Raw genomic sequence first — 23,213 nt, 5'->3', positions numbered from 1 at the left:
GATATTATAGTGATTTTCGTGCCCTGCCCAGGCAGCGTTTATGGTAGATGTCCTCGAAGGAACTTGAAACTGGACACCTGATCCACTGCAGTTCCGTTGATGTAAATGGGGGCGTGAGCTTGGTTCCTAGTCCGTCTGAGGTCCATGATGATCTCCTTTGTTTTGAGCATGTTTAGTACCAGGTTATTGTTTTGGCACCACAAGGACAGATGCTGTACTTCATCCCGGTAGGGCGTTTCATTATTGTCTGTAATCAAGCCTATCACCATGGTGTCATCTGCGAATTTGACTACGGTGTTTGAACCATAGGCAGGTACACAGTCATGGGTGAAGAGAGAGTACAGAATCGGGCTAAGAACAAAACCTTGTGGAACGCCAGTGTTCAAAGTGATGGTTGATGAATGAAGGTTGCCTAATCTAACAGATTGGGGTCTGTTAGACAGGAAGTCTAAAATCCAGTGGCAGAGTAATGTGCTGATACCCAGATGGTTGAGTTTGGATATCAGCATAGACGGAATCACTGTGTTGAATGCAGAACTAAAATCGACGAACAGCATACTCACCTATGAGTTTTGACAGTCCAGTTGGGTTAGTGCAGTGTGCAGTGCTGTTGAGATAGCGTCCTCGGTGGATCTGTTGCTATGATAAGCAAAGTGGTGTGGGTCCAGCGTAGCAGGCAGGCAGGATTTCAAGTGAGAAAGAACTAGTCTTTTAAAGCACTTGGAAATTATTGGGGTGAGTGCGACAGGTCAAAAGTCATTAAAGTCTGAAGCAGTAGAATGCTTAGGCACAGGCACAATGATGGCTGACTTAAAGATAGATGGTACAGCTGCCTGGGCAAGCGAAACATTAAAGATGTGAGTGAAGACACCTGCAAGTTCCACAACACAAGCTCTTAGCACACGGCCAGGTACACCATCAGGGCCAGCTGCCTTCCGTGCATTCACTCTGCTCAGCATGCGACTGACATCCGAAGTGGAAAGTACAAGTGGGTTGTCGTCCGTGGAAGATTTATTGAAGATATCAATATCATCTGGTCGAAACGAGCGTAGAAGTTGTTCAGCTCATCAGGGACTGAAGCACTGTTGGTAGATGGAACAAAGCTAGTTGGTTTATAGTCAGGGCGTGTATTCCCTGCCACGTACACCGAGGGTCAGAGGAGGTAAAGTGCTCCTCAATCCGGCATTTGTAGCAGTGCTTGGCTATAGCTATTAGTCTCTTCATATTGCCAGGAACCCCAGTGGGCGGTACAAAGGACGCTTGTACCCTGAGCACTTCTATGCTGAGGGATGCCATGGTAAGAAATCTCGGACCACCAGTCTTGTTTTTTGCCCCCTTCTTTTGTACGCATTAGGTTTTTCCATTTATGTGCATCTGCTTTTCTTTTTTTCTTTTTTCTGTGAATCAGGACCGGCGTTTGTAGCAGTGCTTGGCTATAGCTATTCCTCTCCTCAAGTTAGCTCTGGCCAAGCTGTATGCTTCCCGGCGTCCTGATCTGAAGGCAGCATCTCTGGCTTTGAGCAGAGTTCGAACCTCTCATCCAGGGATTCTGATTAGGGAATGTTAATTGTTATGGCAAACTTAAAATTAATGATTAAGTATCAACAGGAAGGAAGATCAATGCTCAAAGAATTCTTTGAGGAGAAGAGAGAAATAAGACAGACAGTCAAAGATTCTCTCTTATCTCTTGAGTTTCTTGAACAAATCCAAGCCAAATATAGGACCCCAGTCACATACACCATTATTACATTATGTTTCGTTCCATCAACCCAAACATTCCCTTATTGGTGCCTCATTATCTTCATTTTTTTATTTTTTTATTTGCCATAACAATATTATTGTCTTTTGTGATAACACTCTGTCCACACAGTTGATGTGTTTCAGGACGCACAAAAAACTCAGAGATGGCAAAGCTCACAAAAATAAACCTCAGAGAAATCGCGCAGCACGCACAAAACACACAGAGAGAGCGCACAGTTCGCACAAAACACAGAAAGCGCAATGCTTGCAAAAAAACCCTCAGAGTAATCGCGCAACTTGCACAAAACACTCAGAGATCGCGCAGCACGCACAAAACACTCAGAGAGAGCGCAAAGCTCGCAAAAAAAAAACCTCAGAGAGATCGCGCAGCACGCACAAAACACTCAGAGAGACAGCAAAGCTCGCAAAAAAAATCTCAGAGAGAGGTGGGCCCTGGACCCACCGCGACCCTGAATTGGATACGTGGTTACAGATAATGAATGAATGAATGAATGAATGTTTGGTCGTGTTTTATTTTTGAACAGTGCTATATGCTACAGACCTCCTAGGGACCAGCTCCCTCCTCTCATAATGCCTCAAACAAAGTTCCAGAGCTCCCATAACCAACTCTCTCCCTCTGTGGACTCTCCTCTCACTGCCCCATGCACTCTGTTGCATTGTCATAAAACGCCCACTAGGCGGCGGCATAGCTACTGGACATATGAACCTTTCTCCATGTTTAAGACTCCGTTTGCTGGAATATTTTGAATACAAGGAAGTTTAAGTTTTCAGTTTAAGTCCCACTAGAACACAATAAATTATTTTCTTGAATTATTTAACTATATTTCTGTTGTTCATTTCTGTGTTTAACAGATGTAAATTCTACAATCATATTCAATAATGGTCTTTTTCAAATGTCAAATTAAATATTTTTGAACATTATTTTGTATGCACGTAGACAAGACATACATTCTCAGATGAAATGCAGGCTTCAATGTAAAAAATACAGATGCTAATTTGGTGGGAGTCATAAGGCGGTGGGGTGTTTCTTTTGATGTGGAAAGTTTCTTTGTAGTTTTTCTGACGCTATGCTTTCTGTCCGTTTTCCAACGAAGCGAAGCAATTTGAGCTAAACGCTTCGGATTTCCACAAGACGTTTTTGCGTTGCTTTGCTGCGTTACACGGTTGCCTGGATACGTTCAGCTCCTTGAAAATTGATTGGCTGCGCGGCTCCCTCACTGTTAACACGCATTCACAACGATTTATTTTTTCATACGGCGCGTTTCAAACTGCATTCTGTCGAACTATGCAGTATTTCAAAGTAGCACACAATCGTTAGTGTTACATTTAGTAGTGTAGAACTCCGAGCGTGGACTACTGAGGGATTTACGACAGACCCTCTTCTCGTCTCCAGTCCTGAGTGAACTATATTTTAGTTGTAGCTTCACCACTGGTTCAGCTTAACAAATCAATCTAAAGAAAGCTTTTCCGTTCAGCTTACGTTGCGGATAAAGTCGTAGAAGAATGGACCGCGTCACTCCGGTCAATTTTGTCCAGCACAAACCGAAGATGGCAACAGACTACACGCCTTACATGGAAATGAAGGTGACTGTAACGAATTTGTGTTTTGATGCTTATGTATTTTTAATATGGAAAGCTGAAATGTCCAGATCTCTCTCTTTTGAAATAAGAGTCTGACGTATCGCGTGTAAACGATGTTAAAATTCCAGAATGTGTCTTCACTCTGTCCAAATATGGAGAAAGTTTAGCTCCATGCTGCAGTACTCCTTATTTCTTCAGCATCAATGGACCCTGAAGAGAAGGAGTACTGCAGCATGGACTGAAAGGGAACTAGTTAGGGCAACCAATCAGAACCCAAATGATTTACATATGAGATCTTAAAGTGCCCCTCTGGTAATCGATTAAACCCTTAAGACTTTTCTGCTTTCAGAATAAGGTATTTAGATGGTATTTCCAGTAAAAAAAAGTCCCACTTGAACTCTACATTGTCGCCTTCTTTCATTCCTGCAGCCCAGAAATGCTGCCCTGCAAGGGACAAGACAAGAGCGGTAACAGTATCCAGGACTGGGGACAACATAGTAGCTGTAACAGGATCCTGGACTGAGGACAAGATACGAGTGGAAACAGGAGCCTGGACAGGGGACAAGACAGGAGCAGAAACAGGAGCCTGGACTGGAGCAGAAGCAGGAGTCTGGACTGGGGACAAGACAGGAGCGGTAACAGTATCCAGGACTGGGGACAACATAGTAGCGGTAACAGGATCCTGGACTGAGGACAAGACAGGAGCAGAAACAGGAGCCTGGACTGGAGCGGTAACAGGATCCTGGACTGAGGACAAGATACGAGTGGAAACAGGAGCCTGGACTGGGGACAAGACAGGAGTGGAAACAGGAGCCTGGACTGGGGACAAGACAGGAGTGGAAACAGGAGCCTGGACTGGGGACAAGACAGGGGCGGAAACAGGATCCTGGACTGGGGACAGGAGAAGAAGAGGCACTATGGGCAGAGCTGCTTGTGGATGTGGCACTGTGGAGCTCTGCATCCTCTGGAGCAGCCTGGGGCTCTGGATCCTCAGTAGCAGCCTTGGAGAATTTTTTCCAAAAAGCTTAGTAAAACATTCTACAGTTATTCCAGGGCTCTCTCACAGCAAGATTTCAGCTCATCGTAATGCTTCTCTCCTAAGAAGTGATCCTATGAACATAACTGATAAAATCTGGTGGGGAAGGAAAATTCAAATATTTAAAAAAAAGTTTGCATTGTAATCTTCACAGGTTTTAACTCACTCCCATCAAATCCATTAGGAACTCCCATGAGAAACTGCAAAACAGCAGGTTGATCACCCACAGTTAAAGCAAATGCCTTCTCTAAAGAACATTGTGTCTGAGGTATCCTGAGGTATTTGATGGGTGGACATTCTGTAATAGTGGGTGGTTGGTATGGAGGTGGACACAAATGCAAAGTACCACAGAATTTATTTAAAACAGAAAACCTGATCAAATCAAATGTATTTGTATAGTGCTTTTTACAACTGATGTTGTCACAAAGCAGCATCACAGAATTCATGTAAGTTTTGACATGAAATGTAAAAAATGTGAAAAATCCCCAGGTGAGCAAGCAAAGGGCGACAGTGGCACAGAGAATCTCCCTCAGAGCTGTGGAAGAAAGCTTGGGAGGAACCAAGGTTCACACGGGGAACTATCCTCCTCTGATCAGTCTACTGGTAATAATAGTTAGTCTGTGAGGGGCAGCTCCAAGGCCAGTGGTGGTGGCTGGAGCATGGGCAGCTGGTCTGAAGCGTGGAACAGGAGCTCAACAGTCATTCATCAGTGTCCAGACGGACAGGGGGGCAGTCGTTTACACAGAAAAAGGTAGAGGGATGGAGTTAGTTTTGATCTGTTTGGGTGAATTTAAAGCAGAAAATGTCTCTATTTTATGACCATTATTAATTACATTATACATGTTACCGTTAGGCCCAGTTATAAAAAGCCATGACATTAACTTTCACTGCTATGCAGACGACATGCAATTGTATATTCAGCCAAGCCCGATGACAAACACAGATTAAAGAAAGCAGAGGTGCAAAGGCTGGCTTCAGGGCTATGCCACCTCCAGCCACCAGGGGAGGCAGCAGGTGATCTCTGGACCCAATCAGACTTGATGGTAAACACCTGAGGACAGCCCTTATAGGCAAAGCGACACAGAAACACATTGCTAGATCTTTGTCTCTTTCTGAGTCACAAGAAACAGTAAGTAATTTTGTTAGAGGGTTGAGAGTTCCTACACTCCCACTCATCCTTACACTTCTCAAGCCATTTATGTCTTTACAGTTGTTGTATTAAAAAAAAAATTAGTTCTAATTTTCCCTTTCTCTTTGGAAAGCCAGTTTTCCCCTGGTGTCCTTTGTTCTTTTCCCGCCAAAACCCAAGGGCTGGTTTCTATAATCACCTGTCTGTTTCCCACCCATTTTCAGGATTTTACTTAAGGCACTGTATCACCAGTTCTCTCCACTGCAGCCTTAGCGCAGTGGCAAAGAACTGACCTAGTAACACAGCAGCCCTGGTTCTTGCTCTTGGGTCCTGTTAAATTACATTTAATTAAAGTGACCCATTACAAGAGGACTGTTTAAAAGATGTGAAAGGCTGGATGTTGCATAAGTTTCTCCTTCTTAACAGTAATAACAGAATTTCTGGTTCTGGGTCCAAAAGTGGCAAGAAATAAATGATCAGATTTAATATTAAATCTCGCTGACTTTCCAGTTAAACCCGGTTCAGCCGCAAAAAAAACTTGGTGTCATAATTGACCCGGATTTATCATTTGATCAACACATAGGCAGTAATCACTAGGACAGCTTTTTTACATCTTCACAACATCACCAGGATAAGAAATGCCTCATCCCTGCAGGACACAGACACATTAGTACATGCCTTTATTACTTGCTGCAGCCAGGGTCCTCACTAAAACTATAAAATTTGAACATATCAGTCCAGTTATATCATCACTTCATTGGCTGCCTGTGAAATTCTGCATCGATTATAAAATTCTGTTATTAACGTATAAAGCCCTACATGGGCTCGCTCCTGAATTCCTTCAAGATACTATTTCCTAGTTTATGAGCCTCCACATTTACTCAGATCACAGAGTACTGGATTTTTAATAGTTCCCAGAATTCAGAAAACCTCAGCTGGGGGAAGAGCTTTTTCTTATAAAGCCCCCCAAATCTGGAATGATCTTCTAAAACCAACCCCAAGTTGATGATGTTTTTCCATACATTTTCAAATGCAAGGCAAGATGGAAATTGTCCTGTCACTGTTTGGTCTCTATTTTTAAAAAGAAAAAAAAAATTCCTGTGTTCTGCACCAACCATATAATGTGTATCTTTCTGTGCAACAATGGTGGAATTGGTGAACCTCTTACCATATTGGCTTCAGAGAGACACTGACACTCTGAGAAGCTCTTTTTATACCCAATCATGTTGTCAATTGACCTAATTAGTGTTAATTGGTCTTCCAGCTGTTCGTTATATGCTCAATTTCCTTTTTCCAGCCACTTATTGCTACTTGTCCCAACTTTTCTGGAATTTTTTGGTTTGTATAAAATAAAGTCTTAGGTGGGAGTTATTTTAATTAGTAAGCTGGGAATTTTAGGGGAATAACTGTAGTAAAGTGTAGGGTTATTTATGTCAGTATGATTTGTGTTTTTGTTATTAGATTCAGGGATTTTGCAGAAGGAGGCATATAGTATGTGGGGAAGCAAACCAGCCCCAGTGAAAACTTTGTAGGTTCACCTTTGAGTGGTTGAAGGTTATGGAGGTGTGTGAGAGCATGTGTGAGAGCCTAACTCTGTAAGGGAGAAGCAATGGGATTAATATAGGCTAACCTTGTCTTTTTCATTCCTTTGCTGTAGGTTACCTTGCCTGTTTTGTTTTGCTTAACATTTGTTGAAATAGTCTAGACGGGAGATTACGGTGTTAGCGGTGTTGCATGTTGAGTTAGGTATGGCCTAATCTTCCTTATGTTGAATAGTGAGAAGAGGCACAATCAAGCTACAGCAGTAATGTGATCTGTGAAGGTCAGCTGGTCATCAACCATGACACTCAGGTTTCTTACAACCTTGATGGGAGCCACTGATAGGGACTCTAGCTTGATGCTGATGTTGTGGAGAATAGCTTGCTTGACTGGGAGGGCCAGCAGTTCAGTTTTGGATAAATTCAATTGAAGGTGATGTTCCTTCATCCATGTAGATATGTCAGAGAGACAGTCAGAGATTCGAGTTGCCACTGAAGTGTCACCTGGAGGAAAGGATAAATAGAGCTGTGTGTCATCTGCATAGCAGTGATAGGAGAAGCCGTGTGAATGTATGATTGGGCCTAGAGAGGTGGTGTACAAAGCAAAGAGGAGGGGAACCAGCACTGAGCCTTGGGGCACACCTGTGGTGAGGTGGTGTCATGCTGATGTTTGTCCAAGCCATGACACATGCTTAGCATGAGAGGCCTGCTCTGATAGGGACCATGGCCAAGAAACCAGACACTAAGGTCTCAGGAGTAATCAAAGCATTACCTCCCAGAGCCCAGAGAACTGAAAACCCTGCCCCAGCCACCTGTTGCCAGGTGACTGAACCAAAACCTGGGAAGGTAGGTCCCGTGCAATACGTCACCTCCCAGACAGTTTTGGCTGGAGCTCCAATGCAGCGGATAGCTTCCTTACAGATTCCAGGGCATCCCCTTTGGAATACTTTCAGGAAGATACCAAGCTTCTACTACATTGGAACTCCAATGGATTGTGAACTGATGGTGGACAACAGGTAAATATCTGAAATCAGAGCACTCAACAAAATTGTCAGGCTTCTACCACCAGCACCAGCACCAGCCCCAGCCCTCCCCCACTCATTAAAATGACCCTCAGGTTCCATACATTACGTCATCTCCCTGTCTTGAATGGAGCTTTGATGCTGCTGATTGCTCCTTAGTCTAGTGTTTGTAGTTTTTGAGGTCTGGTGGTCTGGGAGATGAATATATTATTTTGAGCACTGTGGTCCAACTGGACGTGGATATGCACATTACTTCCCAGCATCCATGTGTTTTATTTCATACACTGTCCTCAAGATTCCTTGTACTGTTAATCACCTATCTGCATTTGGGCTCTTTAAAGACAGCTTTGATTTGATCTGTCTGTTCTAAATCAAGGGAACAGTGACAGGGTTGTGTGTAGTGTGTTAGTGTTGGTAGGTGGATTGGCGACTCAAAAGTGTCCGTAGGTGTGTGTGAGTGAATGTGTGTGTGTCTGTGTTGCCCTGTGAAGGACTGGTGCCCCCTCCAGGGTGTATTCCCGCCTTGCGCCCAATGATTCCAGGTAGGCCCTGGACCCACCGCGACCCTGAATTGGATAAGTGGTTACAGATAATGAATGAATGAATGAATGAATGAATGTTTGGTCGTGTTTTATTTTTGAACAGTGCTATATGCTACAGACCTCCTAGGGACCAGCTCCCTCCTCTCATAATGCCTCAAACAAAGTTCCAGAGCTCCCATAACCAACTCTCTCCTCTGTGGACTCTCCTCTCACTGCCCCATGCACTCTGTTGCATTGTCATAAAACGCCCACTAGGCGGCGGCATAGCTACTGGACATATGAACCTTTCTCCATGTTTAAGACTCCGTTTGCTGGAATATTTTGAATACAAGGAAGTTTAAGTTTTCAGTTTAAGTCCCACTAGAACACAATAAATTATTTTCTTGAATTATTTAACTATATTTCTGTTGTTCATTTCTGTGTTTAACAGATGTAAATTCTACAATCATATTCAATAATGGTCTTTTTCAAATGTCAAATTAAATATTTTTGAACATTATTTTGTATGCACGTAGACAAGACATACATTCTCAGATGAAATGCAGGCTTCAATGTAAAAAATACAGATGCTAATTTGGTGGGAGTCATAAGGCGGTGGGGTGTTTCTTTTGATGTGGAAAGTTTCTTTGTAGTTTTTCTGACGCTATGCTTTCTGTCCGTTTTCCAACGAAGCGAAGCAATTTGAGCTAAACGCTTCGGATTTCCACAAGACGTTTTTGCGTTGCTTTGCTGCGTTACACGATTGCCTGGATACGTTCAGCTCCTTGAAAATTGATTGGCTGCGCGGCTCCCTCACTGTTAACACGCATTCACAACGATTTATTTTTTCATACGGCGCGTTTCAAACCGCGTTCTGTCGAACTATGCAGTATTTCAAAGTAGCACACAATCGTTAGTGTTACATTTAGTAGTGTAGAACTCCGAGCGTGGACTACTGAGGGATTTACGACAGACCCTCTTCTCGTCTCCAGTCCTGAGTGAACTATATTTTAGTTGTAGCTTCACCACTGGTTCAGCTTAACAAATCAATCTAAAGAAAGCTTTTCCGTTCAGCTTACGTTGCGGATAAAGTCGTAGAAGAATGGACCGCGTCACTCCGGTCAATTTTGTCCAGCACAAACCGAAGATGGCAACAGACTACACGCCTTACATGGAAATGAAGGTGACTGTAACGAATTTGTGTTTTGATGCTTATGTATTTTTAATATGGAAAGCTGAAATGTCCAGATCTCTCTCTTTTGAAATAAGAGTCTGACGTATCGCGTGTAAACGATGTTAAAATTCCAGAATGTGTCTTCACTCTGTCCAAATATGGAGAAAGTTTAGCTCCATGCTGCAGTACTCCTTATTTCTTCAGCATCAATGGACCCTGAAGAGAAGGAGTACTGCAGCATGGACTGAAAGGGAACAAGTTAGGGCAACCAATCAGAACCCAAATGATTTACATATGAGATCTTAAAGTGCCCCTCTGGTAATCGATTAAACCCTTAAGACTTTTCTGCTTTCAGAATAAGGTATTTAGATGGTATTTCCAGTAAAAAAGTCTCACTTGAACTCTACATTGTCGCCTTCTTTCATTCCTGCAGCCCAGAAGTGCTGCCCTGCAAGTTGACTGGAGTGGTTCATAAGGTTTGTGATCTAAAAAACCCTGGCTGTCTGAATTTGTGTGTTATGTTCATATCTCATGTCTTTTCTCCCTAGTCAAATGTGGACGACACAAATCTTCTCAATAAAAACACTACAAAACCAAAGCAGAGTAAAGGTAAACTACAGCACAAAAGCTATTCTTTTAAAATGAAAGATCAGTTACATGCTCACGTTTTTAAATACTTCCTCTGTGTCTTATGCCTGGCTTTCAGAGGAAGGCCATGGCCTGAGTTTACAGCTGGGGGGAGAGTATGAGCAGAAAAAACAAAAACTTAAAGAACTTCGCCTGGATTACAGACACTATGTGGCAAAGGTGAGAGCTTACATATCCAGAGGAATCTCGTGGTTGGTGGTAATCTAGTAGTTTATATTGGGTTTATCTTCTAGAAAAAAGAGCTGGGAGCTGGGGATCCATACACTCAACCACAAATATGGCCTCCTCCCCTCAGAGAGAGAAGATCTACAAAGGTGAATTTGTATTTGTAATTTATCATCTCATAATGAGGTCTGCTTTTCTGATGAGGGATCTGTGATAGTAGAGGAAAGAACTATCTGAAATTACACTATGATATTCAGTGTACGTCTGAGATACCCTATAGGAGGTTGTCTGGGGCGGCACTTCGGGGAGGGGGGGGGGGCATTTCAGTTAATTATAACAAATAATTGCACATTATTATGCACATTTTCTGCCCTGTTGGCCAGTCCCATGTCTATCACCTGAACTGGGATTTGCTCACTCTTGTTGACAGTTGGGAGATAAGGTGTCCAGTAGCAACTGTTTGAGTTGACATGGCCTTTGTTTCTGGACTGTATAACATTGCAATTCACTGCTGGTTTAGTGACCTTGGTTGATAACTCATAGATATTTAATGACTATATTTAGGCTTCATATATTATTGAATGGTATGGTGCACATGTATTAGTCTTTTGATCCTGTTTACCCAAAATGGCATTCAGAAGAGAAGAATCACTACAAAAAATATCAATAATATCCCTCATTCTGACAAAGCTTGTGTATTTAATTGTCTTATTAGAGCACTAACTTTTTAAAGTTTCAGTCATGTACAGTAACCTCTATGGCTCTCTTCAACTCCAGCCTCCAGGTAGAGACCCTTTTGGCTCTGCAACTCCCAGCCACACACTGCATTCTCCAGACCCACGAGGACAACGGAACAGCCCTAGCCTAGAGAGGCTGCTCTTCTCCAAGAGGGATGTTGGCACAGTAACAGATCCAGCAGTTAGAAGTGTCCCGAGACCACCTCAGAGGCGCTGGGAGGAGACACTGGAAAGAAAGCTCAAACATTACACATCTGAGGAGGAGCTGAACTCAGAGGAAGAGCAAGAGGAGCTTGAGCTTCTCCAGAAAAAGAGAGTCAGAAACCGCCAGGTACCTGGACACGCTACCAGGAGGGAGAGGAGGATTCAGCACTCTGTTAACAGGTGCATCTCAATACTCTTGAGTTCTGTTGCTCTTAGCCATATTAGAAATAGTCAGTTTTTCTCTTTGTTTAATAGGTAAATCCATAAAATATTCACAATTTTTATTAGTAAGAGGGACACAAGCAAGGATTTGTTGAATATATATAATATATATATATATATATATATATATATATATATATATATATATATATAGAGAGAGAGAGAGAGAGAAGCATGGTGAAGCAATAATGAGATTTGGTTGGTGGCTCTTTTTTTTAAATTGTTACGGAGTATCAGTTTTGTGAAGGTTAATATCACAACAAGAGTTTAAAGTAATGTAGGCAGACACTTTTCGTAGTGTCTATTTATATTTGTAGTTTGTGTCCATCAGATTCCATTTATCATCCCTTCAACATCTCTGCACTTAAACTGATTGCTTTCTAACTCAGAGTCGCCCAGGAGAGGAGAGAAGCAGAGGTATCTTTGGTTAATGAAGAGGAGAACAGACAGACCCCACTGGCAACCATTAAAACCAAGTACTGATCTCTGGCAATTAAAATAATTGGATTTGAGGTGCTTGGGTTTTAAATGAGAAAGAGACAAGTGTGCGTTAAACGGCTGAGGGGGTAGTTTTTCTGACCCTGCACAGGGTTGATCTGTACAGGTAAATTTTCTTTTATTGATTGGGAGCTTTCTTGGGTGGGAGAAGTGATGGGAACGGGACAACGGGACAGGACAGAGCTGCTAGCAAGAAGAACATGGTGGACTTTGCCACAGGACTTATGATTGGTAAGGCTAATGGCTTTAAAACCTCTATTGTCTAAATAATATTTCAGTATGCCAAGGAGAAACGTCGACTGAATGAGCTGAAATGGGAGAAAATAAATTACTCCAAGGCTTTTCAAGACATTTAAAAGGCTCCAGTGCCCCTCTGTGATCACACACACACACATTTCCAAATAAACGAATGTAGTCACAGTCTGTTTTGCTGTGTCTCAGCTGGAAAAGGAAGCACAAGAACATTTAGGCTCAGTCTCACATCCCAGTCCTTATTTGTGTGTACCCACAAATCTGCAAAGTTCTAGTGTCCCAATTTTCATTCAAAGAAGTGCTTGAGTTCCCTCAGTGAACCCAGCACCAACACAGATGCCACTCCTGTCCCACACTTCTCCATTCAAAATAATAAAGCAGCGAATACCGCATTGAGCAACAATTTTCTGTTCTCTGCATCTACCACTTACACTTTATATAAGAGGGAGTTTCTTAATGCGCTACTCATTAAAGCTAAACTTATTTGGAATAATCTTTTAGTGTAGTCTGTCCTTTTCACAGAGACACTCAAACTCTCAATGTTAAGAGGTTACAGCTGAAACTGATATTGCACTAATCTTTAAGGGCTGAATAATCAAATTATGGCAATATACCATTAAAAATAGTGAATTTTCTTCCTGTAAAACACCATGATGTGTCACAAGAACCACACATGACTGATAATAAGCTCAGAATTTGAACACAGGCTGTAGCAACCATTTAATGAGAAAACAGGCTTAGCTCATGGTCAGTACACAGAGTCGACTCCTCGCCACATGGTCAGGAACACAACTATGGGGCTGAGCCTGCTGGCTTGATTTTGATAAGTGTGGGATAATGAATAAAACATGCTAGAGGTATTTCAGGGCATTGTTTGGAGGGTGGAAAGTGGGAAACGTAAAATAGTTTAGGCATAAAGCGATAAAAGTAAGATATAAGAGTTTCCCAAAATGGAGTGAAATGAAGCAGTAAATAAACCATTCAAATAAATAATTTCTGAAAACACCCAACTTTTCACCATCCAATCAAATCTAGATGTATAATCATATCCCGCCCGCATCAGCAGTCCCGCTTCACTCAGATATACTCCACGTTAAAGAAAGATATGTTGCAAAGTGCACTTCAGCTTGTGGCTCCAGGCCCGTGCCAGGGTCTGTCTTTTCTCTACAGTACGATTAAGATTGTCTTAACCGTCAGCAAATATATCACAATGTGGGTGTTATTACAAGTGGAAATACTATGGATTTATTCATATTTAAGAAAAATGCAAAATACCTTGTTTTACATAATTATGCAAATCATTTTCACTGAAAAGATAATGGGTCAAAATGAACTCTCAAAATCTGATATATTTGCCCACTGCAAACCTTTTCCCTAAAGAGCTTTGGTTAGGACTGGCTTTATGCACAACTCTCAGCCTGTGGAGGATCCTTCATCCAGAGGTCCTTGAGATTCCAGTGAGACCAGCATCTTCAAATACCTGTTAGATGCTCAGCAAAGGCTATTTAAAATAGCATTCATTTGGCAGAGAGAAACTTTCCTTAACAAGCCTTTATCCGACCATATTCATCTGTGCTCTGAATCACTGTCTGTGTACGGTCCGATGGTCGTGAAACATCACATCTTTGCAGGCATTTTGCAAGACCATGCAATAAAAACCACAAGAAGGATGTATTTCATTTACGAAATACAAAATATTCTCTTCCGCAGCCCACATGCCAAGCTGCTCGTCTCCTGCTTCAGGAGATTGGTCTTGGACTTTCCTTTGAAACCTGACACACACACACACACACACACACACAGGTTGTGCAGAGTAGCAGACGATCCAGAAACTCTTACAAACACCTTCCATTACACAATGCAAGAGGGTGGATCATATGTCGGCTCTGAACCTTCAGAAATTCTGAACTTTCCTGAAGTGGAATTTCAGTATAGAGTTAGGATGTAAACAATGTCACTTGAGGATACGAAAAGAGGTTCTGAATTTTTCATTGTGGTAGTGATAGGAACCCACCATCTGAGGACTTAATACTTCTGAATTGTTAATGAAGAGCCTCAGATTTTTGAGGCGTTTGTGTTTTCATGATGACACCTAGTTTCCACCATGACTGCAGTCTCTGCAACTGGCCATTTCTCATGACAGAAGTCAGAGTGACTTTATCTGAGAATCTGAAGATGTTTCTGGTCATGTGTATCCACAGGTGTTGTCATACACAGTATAAACATATGGGCATTTTTAACACACAGACACCAAGGACACTAAATAGGCTGAAAATAAATGCTGACCAGCCTTCCACAGGGCGGTTCTCTGCTCATTGTTAGAGTTGAAGGCCTTTGCGAAGCTATGGGACTCCAGCAGACAGTCCAGCAGTTTGAAAAGCTGCTCAGAGGTCAGGTAGCGGTACATTCCCTGGTCCTGCGTCTCCACATGCACATCGGCATCCGGAACATCTCTCTGCATTCAAGACACACACACATTTTATAAATATATACATATATATATTAGGAATGGTCCCTTCTTTGCACTTGATCTAATCTCTGTGTCTTCATACGGCAAGCAGAAGTGTATTTGGCAGCCTATTGTTAACATTTCATTCTTAGTTTTCATGCCTAGTTTTACACTCTGGACCAATAGAGAGTGTTGCCGTATTTTATTTTTGTAAAGAGCGTTTAAAATTCACTTGTGGTGAAATTTGATGTAAATGGTCTTGATGATAATTTGGGTCTTGATCATTTTTAAACCTGGAGTTAAATTAAAGTTTAATAAATATTTATTGTTTAGTGGATTTGGGTCCATTTCATTATATTTGGGATGAAGGGAAAAGTGTAAACTGGATGTTCTGCAGTTCTGTGGCTGGGAAGAAGACAATGTTGCCGATGGTCTGGATGAGCTCCAGCTGCACCACACACTTTATGAGTAATGCTGTAAAGAGCCGCTGCTCCCGGGCTTCTGCAGAAGACACACACACACACAAAAAACACTCTTAGTAAAACCCTCACTATGACTCAGCTGGTCACTTCAGAGCCATGTGACAGTAAACTGATGAGGAATCCAAAGAAGGAGGCATTGTCTACAATGATGTTTCTTCATGTTATGAAGTAATTATGCTGACATCCAGGGGCTTGGATGTATCAGAAATCCTCTACTACATCTTTTCTAAACATGGCTACCTCCATGCTGTGGAGCATAAAGACTTTATCCGATGTGAAACATTTCAAAAAATATTTTCTCTAAAAATACTAGGTTTTACTGGTGAAAGTGGCTCGTTTAAATTGATCAAATAATTACAAAAACATCTTAAGCACGATTTCAAAAGACTGGGAAAAAATGAACTACGAATGTGGCTCCAGTTTTAAGCTGTTAATGAGTCAGGGTCACAATAGCAAAATAACAAAAAGCACACTGCATTAATGCCATGTTTACAGACTTTACAGTGAGTATGTGATTTCTGAATGAAAATCTAGGGTCTGAACTGTAGGGGCGCAGAGCACATTAAATACTGCTGTGGGGTGCTATGACCAGGAGAACAATTTGGAATAATTTAGATTTAAATCAGACAAACTGTAATATCTTATGAACAAATTGTTGTGTATAAGTTAATCACTGATAAATAACAGTAATAATAATAATAATTAGGTCGGGGCAATTTATTGAAAATGAATCGAAATTGACATTCAGAACTTCTAATCGACATAATCTTGTCTCTATACTTTATATCAATAATTTTTAACTGTTTTTTAAAATTATTATTCAGTGTATGTTCATGTACTGTCCCTTCAGAACCAAGCGACCAAGACGTAGTGAATCTGCCCCTATGTGCCACATGGAAGCAACCTAAATGCCGAAGCTGACAATTGAGCAGCGTCTGTGTTTTGGGCGTGCTGTGTTTTGACTAAAACAAAGTCAAAAAGTAAAATGTAATGAATATTATTGGAGCACTTTTACAGCACATGCCTCGTCACTAAACGATAAGGGTCAAAAATACAAATATAATATAATTGTTCATTAATCTTAATCATGGTAAAATGTACCAGTAATTGTGATCTTGATATGCACTAATATCGTCCAGCACTAATAATATATATCCATCCATTATCTGTAACCGCTTATCCAATTCAGGGTCATAGTGGGTCCAGAGCCTACTTGGAATCATTGGGCGCAAGGCAGGAATACGCCCTGGAGGGGGCGCCAGTCCTTCACAGGGCAACACACACACATTCACTCACACCTACGGACACTTTTGAGTCGCCAATCCACCTGCAACGTGTTTTTGGACTGTGGGAGGAAACCGGAGCACCCGGAGGAAACCCACGCGGACACGGGGAGAACACACCACACTCCTCACAGACAGTCACCCGGAGCGGGAATCGAACCCACAACCTCCAGGTCCTTGGAGCTGTGTGACTGCGACACTACCTGCTGCGCCACCGTGCCGCAATGTTTATCTTTATTTTATTTTTATTTTTTTTCCACCATTAATGCAGTTCCCTGTCTTTTAGGGATGCAGAAGACCCAGAACAATTTGAAGAGTGCTATTTGAAGGGCTCAAGGTATCTTATAGCCATATTTTATTTGTTCTGTTATGATTTGGGGTGTCACGGTGGAGCAGCAGGTAGTGTCTCTGTCACAGCTCCAGGGTCCTGGAGCTTGTGGGTTCGAGTCCTGCTCCAAGTGACTGTCTGTGAGGAGTGTGGTGTGTTCTCCCTGTGTCTGCATGGGTTTCCTCCAGGTGACTGTCTGTGAGGAGTGTGGTGTGTTCTCCCTGTGTCTGCATGGGTTTCCTCCAGGTGACTGTCTGTGAGGTGTGTGGTGTGTTCTCCCTGTGTCTGCATGGGTTTCCTCCGGGTGACTGTCTGTGAGGAGTGTGGTGTGTTCTCCCTGTGTCTGCATGGGTTTCCTCCAGGTGACTGTCTGTGAGCAATGTGGTGTGTTCTCCCTGTGTCTGTGTGGGTTTCCTCCGGGTGACTGTCTGTGAGCAATGTGGTGTGTTCTCCCTGTGTCTGTGTGGGTTTCCTCCGGGTGACTGTCTGTGAGGAGTGTGGCGTGTTCTCCCTGTGTCTGCATGGGTTTCCTCCGGGTGCTCCGGTTTCCTCCCACAGTCCAAAAACATACATTGGTAGGTGGATTGGAGGCTCAGAAGTGTGGTGTAGGTAGGTGTGAGTGTGTGACTGAATGTGTGTGCTGCCCTGTGAGGGTCTGGCACCCCCTCCGGGGTATATTCCTACCTTGTGCCCAATGATTCCAGGTGGGCTCTAGACCCACCGTGACCCTGAACTGGATAAGCTGTATAATGAATGAATGTTATGATTTGTTTTTCCAAGCCATTCTTTGAGAAAATGATCCTTGTTTGTGCGCTGTGCTTGGAATAAAGGTGATCTGCCCCATTGTTTTAATTTCTTTTATTTTTTAATTCTATTCCCAGAAATGTCTATCCTGCCATGGTAATCAATTGGTTAATCTGACTTTTTATTTTCTTTGATCAGTGTGCACTGATCACATCCCAGAAGAGGTTGAAAACACTAGGAAGAGGACAAGAACACTGGTCTAAACAGGAGGTGATGGCTGTGATGAAACCTCTCAAGCCTCACATAACGAAAGGAAAACTGGCCACAATGGCAGAATGTCAGCGGTGCAAGGATGCTGAGGATCCTGTGTTGAAGGACCGAAGTGCACAAAATATAAGAGACTTTGTTAGAAATAGAGGGATCACATTTTAAAAGGAAAATTCAATTTAATGAAGAATTGCTTCAAGGACATGGGCTTGATTTTTGTTGACTTAGTTCTTTAACAATCTGAGAAAAGTGTGATGTTACACCTGCAGCATGTTAATTAAAGATGTGTTTAATTATTTGTTTGTTGTTATAACTGGAGCTGCAGTTAACGCTAACACAAGCGAGATGCTCATGTCCAGAGTTTGTTGTTTACAGGGACCTGTTCTGCTTAATCACATGTGTCTTTGGAATGCACCTGTTATGTTTGTGTTTGTGTGTGATCAAGTACCAGTAAACCACCTCTGTCCTTATAATACAGTGAAATGCCCTTTTTTGTGTATTGTTAAATCAGTGTCCTGGTAAAGTAGGCATGACCTCACAAACCTCTTGCCATAGGCAGGAGATTTTCAGGATGTCCCCATATACAAGCATGTTGTCAGGTGGACATAGTAAGAGCTTACATTTGTGTAGAAACAAATTAAGGTGATATTTGTGTTCTGTAAAAAGAGAGAATTTTTTGGTGTTTCCAGCAGTGCTGTAGGGCAAAGGGAAAGGTGGGTGCCACTAAACCACATTTTAACTGGTTTGGCAAGGGATGTCCTCATAAGACTTAGACCTGTGTGTGTGTGTGCAGCCTATAATCTCAGTTCAAAGTTTAATCATTCTCCTGCTCCTTAGTAATATTTTTCAACAAAAATTGAGTAGTTTGAAAATGGCGAGTGAGAAGAATACATCACTGAATTCAGGAGTGTTTGAATTTTGAATTAAACGTTAAACAAAGGTGTACAAAGAAGTTTGAAAGCATTTAATACTTTCCTTAGCTCTTGAAAATGATTTTATGTCTTGTTTTTCAAAGAAAAACTGAAATACCTTATGAAAAACTAAAGAAATGGAGTGAGAGCTGTTTCCTGCTTCACTCAGATGTTCACAACTAAGCCATTTTCTATTCTTTGTCTCACAGCTAAATGGTAAACACTGATCCTGGGTCTGTGTGTGCTCAGTTTGGAGAGTATGGCTGTTGTGATTTCTTCAAACCACCAGATGTCACTGTTTTAAGCCTTTAACTCTTCTGGCCAATCAGGATGAAGCTTCAAAACAGCCTCCACCTGTCTGGGACTTGAGTGAATACTAATTGGAGTCAGCTGTGTTGTCTGGGTTCGGTTCAGTTCAGCAGATTTCCCAGCAGTCTTGTTGCTTTCTGAAAATAGGACTTAATTTTGTTGTTATTTTGGCTGTTGTCTTTAGATGAGGCTGAATTTGGGTTCTCTTGTGTAAATGCGTTTTAGAGATTTCTGTTTTATTCATCGCTTGATTGATTTACAATTTTGACACAATGAATGCTGTAAACAAGGGTTGTATGTAGATTGTAAAGTTCATTAGCTCTTTATGAATTGTTTTTAGTTTCATTGGAGATTTGTAGTTTTCTGTTATGATGAAATGTGCTGTTTTTGTTCAGTTTTATTCTGTGGAATCTGTTGGGTTCTGTTTGGAGACTTCCAGGTCTTTGTTGTTTGAAAGGGCTTTTATTTTACCCCAGGTCCATTCAGTAAGGGGCAATAACTGAATCCGTCTGAAGTTAAAAAAGAGACTTTCCATTCAATCCACTCACATCTGAGAGGGCTTGGTTCCAGTCTATGGCCAGTGGGATCCTCTTGAAGAGATTTTGAGCAAGGTCTGTGAGGTAGGTCAGAATCTTTTTTTGCTCTCTTGTGTGTTTGTCACCTCTCATATGAAGAGCCATGGTCCTGGTTTATGGAGGCCACCTGTTTGTTTGGGGCAGGATTAGGAGCTAGATGGTTGCAAGTCTTGGTTCAGGTCTGTGGAGCTAATGGGATTGTTATGGGCATGGATGTTTCTCTCGTATCTCTGTCCTGTCCTGTCCATATGTTCTAGGATCCAGTCCTGGGTTCCTGACTGACTGCATGCCGGATGCCGGAATCTGTGTCCATGGTTTGGCTTCAACCATCAGCTATAAAAGAGAGAGTTTAGTCACACCCGGGAGGAATGGTTCCTCACTCAATTGTTTATCTTTTTTGCTGTTGAAACTCGCTTCGTGTTTGAATTGTTAATTGTTGAATGTTTTTCTGAGTGTTGCCTGTCTGTCATTGTTTACATTTGTAACTAGTACCAGTTGTAGGGAGTGGCTGCCGTTTTGTTTTGGGAACTGGGGTTTGTCTCTGTTTATACACAGCAAGGGAGTAAGGTTAGCACATTGTCTTTCACAGGTTAGTTAGTGTACCTAAAAGTAGTTAGTGTGGGGTTTGTTTGTTGTTTTGGCCTGGGTCACTCCTGAAGTCACTTTCTGGTCACTAAACTGTATCAATCACATCAATACATTTCACAAAACTGTCCTAAGTTGTAGTTTTTTTTGCACTCATCACACTCCGTTATTTCATTTTTTTGTGTTGCGGTCTGCCCTAGACCAGGTCGTAACAGGATCTTTCTAGAATATTGAATTCTATTCCAGGAGACCCTGTTTCTCTGTTGTAAAAGAGGGCCAGTTTGGTCCCATTCCCACACACACACACAAAATCCAATGTTATTGGATTCTGAAGGGCTTTGTTCTGGTCTATGGCAACACTGGTATCTGTCTCAAAGATTGATTCCAACCTGTTGAACCAGCTAAACCCAGTTTTGGAGTTCAGATGCTCTCTGGTGTAAAAAAAAAAAAAAAAAAAAGCCCAATTCCACCTCAAACCCTGTCCCATTTTTTTTCTCTCTCTCTCACACAGGTTTACAGTGTTTATCAGGACACCCTGTAACCATGGTTTTTGAGGACACACCTTTCCTGACATCCTTTTTGTGAAAGTGTATATTTTGTGGTTCTGTTGTATTCATATTATTTAATATGATATTTATACTATTTGTTTTAAGAAAACGAACAGCCTTTTAAATTGTCAAATGGTGTAACCACAAAAAATGACAAATATCTAATATTTCACACCTAGAGTTCATGCAATTGCTTGTAAAATTAGCCATTTATTTTATAATATCCCATAAGAATGTTTTATTATATTTTTTCTAAATTTAGATTTTATGGGATTTTGTGAGACCATGTGCCATTAACATCTTCTTTTACGTGTATTCTTTGACCATGGTAAAAATGGTTTAAACACCCATTATTCCAGTGTAGTAGAGTATTAAATCATAATCCATATTAACTTTTTTGTACAATATTAGTATTTTAGACAAGATACTGGTTACACCAACTGACCACAAACCTTCTACAGCAAAAGAACAAGAATAACTTGTGTTCGATTCTGATTTCAGTTCAGTTCTCATACAATTTCAGTTCGTAAAATGACAGCCATTGTTTTCAAAGAGAGTGAGTGAATGAAGGAGAGAGAGATTGTTAGTGAGAGAGTATCAGACATTGTTTTTTCATTTCTTTCATCACTAAACTGTTTTGATTAAACTTTTAAAAACTGACAACCATCAGTGTGAGTTCCTGTCATCTGATGAGATGTGAACCAATTGTTTCACATTAACATAATAATATAGAGGAAACAGCGTGTCAGAAACTTATATCTTGAATTATTAAAGGGGTTGAGGATGCCTGTGGTACCTCTACATTTGGCTGCACATAGTCATGATCATGAGGGTTAACTATGGGTTACTGGACAATATGCTGGTCATCTTCGGAAGTGTTAATCAATAGAGGAGTAAGGTTTAAAACATCAGTACCATTTTATTCTCTATATACTGTCTTTGATACTGCTTCCAACTTTCCCTCATCTTTTGTTGTATGTGCACCTTTCCCAATATATATGTACAAAGTACATAATTATTTCCTGAAATAATTATGTATATATTATGTATATATATTGGGTTATGGAGAAACTACTTGGTTTAATGGCACATACATTGGTTTTAAACTGTTGGTTTGTATATATTGGTTTGTTGGTATATATATTGGACTCTCAGTACATACATTGGTTTGTGTGCATGTGTATATCGGTTTGTGGGCATGTATCGGTTTGTGGGCATGTATCGGTTTGTGGGCTTGTATCGGTTTGTGGGCATGCATATATCGGTTTGTGGGCATGCATATATCGGTTTGTGGGCATGCATATATCGGTTGGTGTGTATCGGTTTGTGGGTTTGTATCGGTTTGTGGGCATGTATCGGTTTGTGGGCTTGTATCGGTTTGTGGGCATGTATCGGTTGGTGTGTATCGGTTTGTGGGCATGCATATATCGGTTTGTGGGCATGTATCGGTTGGTGTGTATCGGTTTGTGGGCATGCATATATCGGTTTGTGGGCATGTATCGGTTGGTGTGTATCGGTTTGTGGGCATATATCGGTTTGTGGGCGCATATACTGGTTTGTTTATATCGGTTTGTGGGCATATATATATTGGATTCTGCGCTGCATGGTAGAAATTTGCCGTTCAGTGCTGTTCAGCGAGTAGCCTGTTTTGATTGTGCTGCGCGGTTTTAATGAACCTCAGTTTGGACAAACTTCTGACATATTCCAAATAAAACCGAGTGGCCCGGTGACTGAGCTCCGCGATTATAAATACTAAATAAAGGTCATAATAAAGATAATAAAGCTCAGACTAGCCGATTGGATTATGGTCTACAACAATGTGTTTTCTACGACGCTGAACTTAGCTCGTAGATCGCAGATTCGCAGATCCAGATGTTCTTTTCGAGTTGCGCGCGATCCCTGAGCGTTCTGTTCAGCTGCGCGCGCGATCCCTGAGCGTTCTGTTCAGCTGCGCGCGCGATCCCTGAGCGTTCTGTTCAGCTGCGCGCGCGATCCCTGAGCGTTCTGTTCAGCTGCGCGCGCGATCCCTGAGCGTTCTGTTCAGCTGCGCGCGCGATCCCTGAGCGTTCTGTTCAGCTGCGCGCGCGATCCCTGAGCGTTCTGTTCAGCTGCGCGCGCGATCCCTGAGCGTTCTGTTCAGCTGCGCGCGCGATCCCTGAGCGTTCTGTTCAGCTGCGCGCGCGATCCCTGAGCGTTCTGTTCAGCTGCGCCCGCGCGATCCCTGAGCGTTCTGTTCAGCGGCAC

The sequence above is a fragment of the Hoplias malabaricus genome, chromosome 16 (assembly GCF_029633855.1).
Source record: "Hoplias malabaricus isolate fHopMal1 chromosome 16, fHopMal1.hap1, whole genome shotgun sequence".
NCBI lineage: Eukaryota > Metazoa > Chordata > Actinopteri > Characiformes > Erythrinidae > Hoplias > Hoplias malabaricus.
Note: the sequence above shows the minus strand (reverse complement) of the source record.